The sequence below is a fragment of the Balaenoptera borealis genome, assembly GCF_965194805.1.
Source record: "Balaenoptera borealis genome assembly, chromosome: 3".
In the NCBI taxonomy this organism is placed as follows: domain Eukaryota; kingdom Metazoa; phylum Chordata; class Mammalia; order Artiodactyla; family Balaenopteridae; genus Balaenoptera; species Balaenoptera borealis.
The window spans coordinates 89,733,119-89,744,117 of NC_138866.1; the positions used below are offsets into that span (position 1 = coordinate 89,733,119).

General features: G+C 38.4%; 1 long non-coding RNA gene across 1 annotated transcript in view; it reads left to right on the plus strand.

The window, feature by feature from the left end:
* The window catches only part of LOC309627175, a 175,490-nt gene extending 165,855 nt beyond the window's left edge, over positions 1–9,635 (plus strand). Inside the window, exon 2 of the long non-coding RNA XR_014243567.1 lies at positions 993–9,635. This is a non-coding gene — a long non-coding RNA (uncharacterized lncRNA). The remainder of the gene's footprint in view (positions 1–992) is intronic.
* The last annotated feature ends 1,364 nt before the right edge of the window (positions 9,636–10,999 follow it).

Below are 10,999 nucleotides of genomic sequence, written 5' to 3' on the forward strand. Positions count from 1 at the left end.
GGGGGCTGGGAGCTGAAGCTCGGGCTTCAGAGGTCGGATCCCAGGGAGAGGACTGGGGTTGGCTGCGTGAACACAGCCTGAAGGGGCTTGTGTGCCACAGCTAGCTGGGAGGGAGTCCAGGAAAAAGTCTGGACCTGCCTAAGAGGCAAGAGACCATTGTTTCGGGGTGTGTGAGGAGAGGGGAGTCAGAGCACCGCCTAAATGAGCTCCAGAGATGGGTGCGAGCCATGGCTATCAGTGCAGACAACAGAGGCAGACATGAAACTCTAATGCTGCTGCTGCAGCCACCAAGAAGCCTGTGTGCAAGCACAGGTCACTATCCACACCACCCCTCCCGGGAGCCTGTGCAGCCCGCCACTGCCAGGGTCCTGTGATCCAGGGACAGCTTCCCCGGGAGAACACATGGCACGCCTCAGGCTGTTGCAACATCACGGCAGCCTCTGCCTCCTCAGGCTCACCCCACATTCCATACCCCTCGCTCCCCCCGGCCTGAGTGAGCCAGAGCCCCCTAATCAGCTGCTCCTTTAACCCTGTCCTGTCTGGGCGGGACGCCCTCAGGCGACCTACATGCAGAGGCGGGGCCAAATCCAAAGCTGAACCCCAGGAGCTGTGTGAACAAAGAAGAGAAAGGGAAATCTCTCCCAGCAGCCTCAGGAGCACCGGATTAAATCTCCACAATCAACGTGATGTACCTGCATCTGTGGAATACCTGAATGGACAACGAGTCATCCCAAATTGAGGCAGTGGACTTTGGGAGCCACTGTAGACTTGGCGTTTGCTTTTTGCATCTAATTTGTTTCTGGTTTTATGTTTACCTTGGTTTAGTATTTAGAGCATATTATCATTGGTAGATTTGTTTATTGATTTGGTTGTTCTCTTCCTCCTTTTTTTTTTATATATAGATTTTTTTTCCTTTTCCTCTTTTTGTGTGTATGTGTATGCTTCTTTGTATGATTTTGTCTGTATAGCTTTGCTTTTACCATTTGTCCCAGGGTTGTCTCTGTTTCTTTTGTTTGTTTTGTTTTTAAGTATAGTTTTTAGTGCTTGTTATCATTGGTAGATTTGTTTTTTGGTTTGGTTGCTCTCTTCTTTCTCTCTTTCTTTTTTTATTACTTTTTAATATTTTTCATTTATAATAATTATTTTTTATTTTAATAACTTTATTTTCTTTAATTTATTTTTTCCTTTCTTTCTTTCTTTTTTTCTCCCTTTTCTTCGGAGCCGTGTGGCTGACAGGGTCTTGGTGCTCCAGCCGGTGTCAGGCCTGTGCCTCTGAGGTGGGAGAGCCGAGTTCAGGACATTGGTCCACCAGAGACCTCCCAGCTCCACATAATATCAAACGGCAAAAGCTTTCCCAGAGATCTCCATCTCAATGCTAAGACCCAGCTCCACTCAACAACCAGCAAGCTACAGTGCTGGACACCCTATGCCAAACGGCTAGCAAGACAGGAACACAACCCCACCTGTTAGCAGAGAGGCTGCCTAAAATCATAATAAGGTCACAGACACCCCAATAGACACCACCGGATGCAGTCCTGACCACCAGAAAGACAAGATACAGCCTCATCCACCACAACACAGACACTAGTCCCCTCCACCAGGAAGCCTACATAACCCACTGAAACAACCTTAGACACTGGGGGCAGACACCAAAAACAACGGGAACTACGAACCTGCAGCCTGAGAAAAGGAGACCCCAAACACAGTAAGTTAAGCAAAATGAGAAGACAGAGAAACACACAGCAGATAAAGGAGCAAGGTAAAAACCCACCAAACCAAAAAATGAGGAAATAGGCAGTCTACCGGAAGAAGAATTCAGAGTAATGATAGTAAAGATGATCCAAAATCTTGGAAATAGAATAGAGAAGATACAAGAAACATTTAACAAGGACCTAGAAGAACTAAAGAGCAAACAAACAATGATGACAACACAATAAATGAAATTAAAAATTCTCTAGAAGGAATCAATAGCAGAATAACTGAGGCAGAAGAACTGATAAGTGACCTGCAAGATAAAATAGTGGAAATAACTGCTGCAGAGCAGAAGAAAGAGAAAAGAATGAAAAGAACTGAGGACAGTCTTAGAGACCTCTGGGACAACATTAAATGCAACAACATTCGAATTATAGGGGTTCCAGAAGAAGAAGAAGAGAAAAAGGGACTGAGAAAATATTTGAAGAGATTATAGTTGAAAACTTCCCTAATATGGGAAAGGAAATAGTTAATCAAGTCCAGGAAGTGCAGAGAGTCCCATACAGGATAAATCCAAGGAGAAATACGGCAAGACACATAATAATCAAAGTATCAAAAATTAAATACAAAGAAAAAATATTAAAAGTGGCACGGGAAAAGCAACAAATAACATATAAGGGAATCCCCATAAGGTTAACAGCTGATCTTTCAGCAAAAACTCTGCAAGCCAGAAGGGAGTAGCAGGACATATTTAAAATGATGAAAGGGAAAAACCTACAACCAAGATTACTCTACCCAGCAAGCATCTCATTCAGATTTGAGGGAGAAATTAAAAGCTTTACAGACAAGAAAAAGTTAAGAGATTTCAGCACCACCAAACCAGCTTTACAACAAATGCTAAAGGAACTTCTCTAGGCAGGAAACACAAGAGAAGGAAAAGACCTACAATAACAAACCCACAACAATTAAGAAAATGGTAGTAGGAACATACATATCGATAATTACCTAAAATGTAAATGGATTAAATGCTCCCACCAGAAGACATAGACTGGCTGAACGGTTACAAAAACAATTCCCATATATATAATGTCTAAAAGAGACCCACTTCAGACCTAGGGAAGCATACAGACTGAAAGTGAGGGGATGGAAAAAGATATTCCATGAAAATGGAAAACAAAAGAAAGCTAGAGTAGCAATTCTCATATCAGACAAAATAGACTTTAAAATAAAGACTATTACAAGAGACAAAGAAGGACAGTACATAATGATCAAGGGATCAATCCAAGAAGAAGATATAACAAGTGTAAATATTTATGCCCCCAACATAGGAGCACCTCAATACATAAGGCAAATGCTAACAGCCATAAAAGGGGAAATCAACAGTAACACAATCATGGTAGGGGACTTTAATACCCCACTTTCACCAATGGACAGATCAACAAAATGAAAATAAATAAGCAACCACAAGCTTTAAATGATACATTAAACAAGATGGACTTACTTGATATTTATAGGACATTCCATCCAAACACAACACAATACACATTCTTCTCAAGTGCCCATGGAACATTCTCCAGGATAGATCATATCTTGGGTCACAAATCAAGCCCTGGTAAATTTAAGAAAATTGAAATCATTTCAAGTATCTTTTCTGACCACAATGCTATGAGACTAGAAATCAATTATAGGAAAACATCTGTAAAAAATACAAACACATGGAGGCTAAACAATACACTACTTAATAACCAAGAGATCACTGAAGAAATCAAAGAGGAAATGAAAAACTACCTAGAAACAAATGACAATGAAAACACGATGACCCAAAACCTATGGGATGCAACAAAAGCAGTTCTAAGAGGGAAGTTTATAGCAATAACAGTTCTACCTCAGAAACAAGACACATATCAAATAAACAACCTAACCTTACACCTAAAGCAATTAGAGAAAGAAGAACCAAAAAAACCCAAAGTTAGCAGAAGGAAAGAAATCATAAAGATCAGATCAGAAATATATGAAAAAGAAATGAAGGAGACCATAGGAAAGATCAATAAAACTGAAAGCTGGTTCTTTCAGAATAAACAAAACTGGTAAACAATTAGCCAGACTCATCCAGAAAAAAAGGGAGAAGACTCAAATCAATAGAATTAGAAATGAAAAAGGAGAAGTAACAACTGACACTGCAGAAATACAAAGGATCATGAGAGATTACTACAAGCAACTATATGCCAATAAAATGGACAACCTGGAAGAAATGGACAAATTCTTAGAAATGCACAACCTTCCGAGACTGAACCAGGAAGAAATAGAAAATATAAACAGACCAATCACAAGCACTGAAATTGAAACTGAGATTAAAAATCTTCCAACAAACAAAAGCCCAGGACCAGATGGCTTCACAGTTGAATTCTATCAAACATTTAGAGAAGAGCTAACACCTATCCTTCTCAAACTCTTCCAAAATATAGCAGAGGGAGGAAGACTCCCAAACTCATTCTATGAGGCTACCATCACTCTGACACCAAAACCAGACAAAGATGTCACAAAGAAAGAAGACTACCAGCCAATATCACTGATGAACATAGATGCAAAAATCCTCAACACAGTACTAGCAAACAGAACCCAACAGCACATTAAAAGGATCATACATTATGATCAAGTGGGGTTTATCCCAGGAATGCAAGGATTCTTCAATATACGCAAATCAATCAACGTGATACACCATATTAACAAATTGAAGGAGAAAAACCATATGATCATCTCAATAGATGCAGAAAAAGTTTTTGACAAAATTCAACACCGGTTTATGATAAAAACCCTCCAGAAAGTAGGCATAGAGGGAACTTACCTCAACGTAATAAAGGGCATACATGGTAAACCCACAACCAACATCGTTCTCAATGGTGAAAAACTGAAACCATTTCCACTAAGATGAGGAACAAAACAAGGTTGTCCATTGTCCCCACTATTATTCAACATAGTTTTGGAAGTTTTAGCCACAGCAATCAGAGAAGAAAAAGCAGTAGAAGGAATCCAAATTGGAAAAGAAGAAGTAAAGCTGTCACTGTTAGCAGATGACATGAAACTATACATAGAGAATCCTAAAGATGCTACCAGAAAACTACTAGAGCTAATCAATGAATTTGGTAAAGTAGCAGGATACAACATTAATGCACAGAAATCACTTGCATTCCTATACACTAATGATGAAAAATCTGAAAGAGAAATGAAGGAAACACTCCCATTTACCATTGCAGCAAAAAGAATAAAATCCCAAGGAATAAAGCTACCTAAGGAGACGAAAGACCTGTATGCAGAAAACTATAAGACAGTGATGAAAGAAATTAAAGATGATACAAACAGATGGAGAGATATACCATGTTCTTGGATTGGAAGAATCAACATTGTGAAAATGACTATACTACCCAAAGCAATCTACAGATTCAATGCAATCCCTATCAAAGTACCAAAAATTTCACAATTTGTATGGAAACACAAGAGACCCTGAATAGCCAAAGCAATCTTGAGAAAGAAAAACGGAGCTGGAGGAATCAAGCTCCCTGACTTCAGACTATTCTACAAAGAAGCTACAGTAATCAAGACAGTATGGTACTGGCACAAAAACATAAATGTAGATCAATTGAACAGGATAGAAAGCCCAGAGATAATCCTACGCACATATGGTCACCTTATTTTTGATAAAGGGGGCAAGAATATACAATGGAGAAAAGACAGTCTCTTTAATAAGTGGTGCTGGGAAACTGGACAGCTACAGGTAAAAAAATGAAATTAGAACACTCCCTAACACCATACACAAAAATAAAACTCAGAATGGATTAAAGACCTAAATGGAAGCCCAGACACTATAAAACTCTAAGAGGAAAACATAGACAGAACACTCTATGACATCAATCACAGCAAGATCCTTTTTGGCCCACCTCCTAGAGAAAGGGAAATAAAAACGAAAATAAATGGTACCTAATGAAACTTAAGAGCTTTTGCACAGCAAGGGAAAACATAAACAAGACGTTAAGACAACCCTCAGAATGGGAGAAAATATTTGCAAATGAAGCAACTGACAAAGGTTTAATCTCCAAAATTTACAAGCAGCTCATGCAGCTCAGTATCAAAAAAAGAAACAACCCAATCCAAAAATGAGCAGAAGACCTAAATAGATATTTTTCCAAAGAAGATATACAGATTGCCAACAAACACATGAAAGAATGCTCAACATCACTAATCATTAGAGAAATGCAAATCAAAACTACAGTGAGGTATCACCTCACACCAGTCAGAATGGCCATCATCAAAAAATCTACAAACAATAAATGCTGGCAATGGTGTGGAGAAAAGGGAACACTCTTGCACTGTTGGTGGGAATGTAAATTGATACAGCCACTATGGAGAACAGTATGGAGGTTCCTTAAAAAACTATAAATAGAACTACCTTATGACCCAGCAATCCCACTACTGGGCATATACCCTGAGAATACCATAATTGAAAAAGAGTCATGTACCACAATGTTCATTGCAGCTCTGTTTACAATAGCCAGGACATGGAAGCAACCTGAGTGTCCATCGACAGGTGAATGGGTAAAGAAGATGTGGCACATATATACAATGCAATGTTACTCAGCCATAAAAAGAAATGAAATTGAGTTATTTGTCATGAGGTGGATGGACCTAGAGTCTGTCATACAGAGTGAAGCAAGTCAGAAAGAGAAAAACAAATACCTTATGCTAATACATACATATGGAATCTAAAAAAAAAAAAAGGTTTTGAAGAACATAGGGGCAGGACAAGAATAAAGACACAGACGTAGAGAATGGACTTGAGGACACGGGGAGGGGGAAGGGTAAGCTGGGACGACGTGAGAGAGTGGCATGTATACTACCAAATGTAAAACAGATAGCTAGTGGGAAGCAGCCACATAGCAGAGGGAGATTCGCTCGGTGCTTTTTGACCACCTAGAGGGGTGGCATAGGGAGGGTGGGAGGGAGACTCAAGAGACATGAGATACAGGGATATATGTATACGTATAGCTGATTCATTTTGTTATAAAGCAGAAACTAACACACCATTGTAAAGCAATTATACTTCAGTAAAGATGTTAAAAGAAAAAATAGCTGTTGTCTATAATTAAACCTCTTGATCATAGATTTTTTGAGGATGTAGTAGCCGTATATTACCTTCTTGAAACTTCTCATTGTAAACTTCAAACACGCTAGAAATACGTACACAAACAGGCACTTATGGACACTCACAATGCTGTACTGAGTTCCTTTGTTTTGTGAGCTACCTGATGAATGGGAACCTCCAAGCCTGAGTGGAGCTTGGAATTTGAGAAGCCATCTGGGGAGAAATTTAAAAAGTGGAAGAGGATTTAAAGTAGAAGAAATAGCAAACAGTGAAACCCAGACTAGGACATCTCATTGTTGCATATCTAGGCTGGTTGACAGGGCAGTTTGACTACACTCTCAACATTATCTTACCTTTCATGGTATCAACTCCTGAACTTGTTATTCGTGTGTTTTTTGTGTTCCAATACAACTGTCTTCTTACCCCATCACTATTTGTGTTAAAATTGTGAGAACCTGGAAGGCAAGAACTGGGACAATTTAATTTTCTTTTTTATAGTGCCATGCAGAAATAAAAAACAAATGGTTTGTAATGATCTTATGGGACCCAGCTCTTTAGGAAGAATTGATTTGAAGTTGAATGGCTATGTGATAGGAAGAAATGAAAGTTTTCATTAGGCAAATTCAAGTCTGTATAGTCATGTTCAATATAAAATAGGCAACAATAATTAGAATTTGAAACATACCAAGAAATGAGAACAGTTAGTTTTGAAACAAAATGGGGAAGCTAGCAAAGAGCCAGGAATGCCATGATTAGCAGGTTAGAGTTGAGGTGTGCTAGCAAATGTCAAACATAGTAAATTTTTAAGTAGGAATAGAACATAATCAAAATGGTAGAAAGTGTTTTTACTTCTCTGTGTACAATTGTTTGATATGGAAAATAATTTTAAATGGAAGAGCATAGTAAAGGGGATCTCTCTGGTGTGTGGGTTTTATGTGCTGGTAAATGGTTGTACCCATGAGCCTGAAAAGTGAAAATAGGTATGTGGAGCGTTCTTGTTGAATGCATTTATTTACAGTATTTGTTGAGAGACAGCATTTCATTCATCCATTAATTCATTCATATATCATCAAAAATATTTTTGAACACCTATAAACTTCTAGGCTGCATAATTTTACAGGCTATGGAAACTTGGATACAGCAATGGACAAAACTGAACAAAATCCTTATTTATGTGGAGTTTACTGTCTCAGCGGGAATATGGAAAATAAATATATTATGTGATGTCAGGTAATGACAAGTAGTATGAAGAAAAATAAGGCAAAGGAAGGGTTCTCTGATGTGTGGTTGTGCTAGTTTAAATAGGATATCTGAAATAGAGGGGAGAGAAGAGCCAAAAATAACCTGAGGAAAATGAACCGCAGGGATATTGACTGAATATTGGGAAGGGCCATGGGAGGAGCTGAAAAACTCAGAATAAAGAGGTCACAGCATGGGTTTTAGGCACAGGGAGATCTGGGTTTGTATCTTTTCCATTGAGCAAGAACTTTGTGACTGCGCAAGTTACTTAAACTCTGTGAGCCTCAGGTTCATCATCTGCAAAGAAGAAGATGTTTCCTGTAGAGTTATTAAGGATTAATTCTTCATGAAAATATATGACTTAATTTTCCTTCCAGCATCCTAATCCCATTTACTGATTATAAATGTGTGTTGTAAAGCCCTTTCTAGATATTATCTCATTTAATTCTCACAACACCTCTGTTGTAGATACATTATCCTCATTATACAGATGTGAAAACTTAAGCACAGACAAGCTAAGTAAACTTGTGTAAGTTTACACAGTTGAGTGATGAGCCATGTTTCAAACTCCCAGGAAACCTGACTCCATGATCCAGCCCTTAAGCACTGCACCTGCCTACCCAGCACAGCATTGTAGGGCTTTAAGTAAAGCCCTCATTTATTAAATGAAGGAACTAGAGTAGATAGGTCCTCCGCATAATCCATTCTTGCATTCTGTGATCTATGAGCACAGTGAGAAAGTAGATCTTATCTGAGAGGTAAGGCCAGGACAGCTAGACAGAGCCAGAATATGGTTGTTCAGAAATGTTAGCTTCTGGCCACAGTTCAGAATGATCTGAAATACTTGGATATCTGTACTGATAAGGAAGGTGCTCTGCTGTTATACACCCATCTTATTACTCACAGTCTTTCTCTCATGAATGTGTCAATTTTGCACATGCTGAATATGGAATGTAGTTTGGCATAGACAAATAGATGATCTTTGGGATGCTTATTCTGAGAACTTGATCCTCTTGTTTTCAGAGATGTGTTTGTGTTCTGAACATTAAATACAGAAAGATGAAAGAAGATTCTAAACCTAAGAAATTGCAAACACAGAGAGTAAATATCCATCAGGAAAAAATATTTGCATGTACATGACAGTAGTGGAGGGGTGAGAATGGGGATTGCAAGGATACAGGGACATCACAGAATAAGGTGGAAAATCATAGACATGCCTCCTGGAACGGAAAAGTCATAAGAAATTGAAACTTCTTCAGGGATCTGATGGTTTCTCATGACCCTCCCCCCCATCTCTATGCTAAATGTTCCTCTTCTAAGTCTACATGAACTTTCAGCAACCTTTCATGATGCTTTAAGGAAACAGGGCTGCCTCAACCTGGGTCCTAGCAGGAAACAAGTAACCCCAGACTGTGCAAATAAAAAATGAATAATGGGGGAGCACTAGCAGAGATGTGAGCAGGGTTAAGTGAATAAACAAGGGTTAGAGACACTCCCAGAAACTAACAACCAGTGGGGAACCAGTGCTGTCATTTATCATAACCATTGATGGAGAAAATGTAGTAAAGTAATCACCATAAACAAAGTTCCTTATCCATTTGTGTCTCTACCGATCTATCCATCTAATATTTGCTTACTTCTTGGTCTTATTTGCCATTGCTTAATTTCTTCTAGTTTGCAAACTTCTAGTTAGTGTGCATGTGTGTAGCTGGATTAATTGTTGAGATTTGATTCAAAATATATGAGAAGAAATAGTCTGAATCTAAAAATTCAATCAGCCATTTCATCATTTGTGAGATTATCAGACCGTGTCAGGTCAATTAGTTTTTAATAGACCAGAACATCTGTAGTTTGCTGTGAACTGTGTCAGGCTTTGGTGTCAATAGGCAAGGGATAAAGTTTGAAGACCCTACATTGACTAAGGGGATGTGGACCTTCTAAACTGCAACTTCTCATCTATAAAATATATAAAATAATACAGGACCAGTATGAGAAGCAAATGGTTCAAAGCCATGACGTTATTCTGAAAAGTACAAGTACCATGTAAATACATGTCAGTTAGCTATCTGCAACATCATGGCCTCCACATAGCTATGAACCCAAAGGAACCTAAATTAAACATCCTTTTTAGCAAGAATAGCTGACAAAATACAAGCCCCATGAAAATCAGAAACTAGTTGTTCTTTGTATTCCTAAATCAAAAAAAAAAAAAAAAAAGAGGCTAGTTCCCCATATTCTAAGCTTTAACAATTTAGCTACAAAATAATTAAGAATTATGAAGGAAAGACATCCAAAAAAGCATCATTTCCCATTATCAAGCAAGGAGTGAGAAAAATGCTTAGAAAAAAAAATACCCCAAAATTATGAAAGACAGATCTTGTGGGTTTAGGAATATCCAGCAGTCAGGGTCATTTCCTGCCGTGTAAAGAACACAATTTACTCCAAAGTGCCCAGAAGGCACCACTGTTTCTATGGGCTGGAATAATGAATGTTTGTAATGATTACATTAAATTGTCATAGAAAGGTTAAATTATGTTTGCTGTGATTTGCTCAAGACAGCAGGGATATACATAATGTATTCTAGAAAGATATTCATTCAAAATGGTTAAAAGTTTAATGATATTGTGAAACTTTAAGAATTATTTTGAAAACATAGCTCTCAATAGCTGAAGTTTTATTATACTGTTCTAACATGACAATCAGTCATTTGTCTGGCTTCCTAAGACGTGTGTATTTACCGAGATGAGTGTAAAGTAACAGAGTCCTCCAGGTGCTGGGTGTCCTGTCAACTTGCTTGAAGAAGTTTGGCTAACCTTATCTTTAAGACGTGGGACTTTCAGTGGCATAGCCAAGGAGGTGAGCAGGTTTATGACATGTATGCTTAATAAAAAATTAAGTGAACAGTGTGCTAGCTGTGTTCTAGGATCTTAC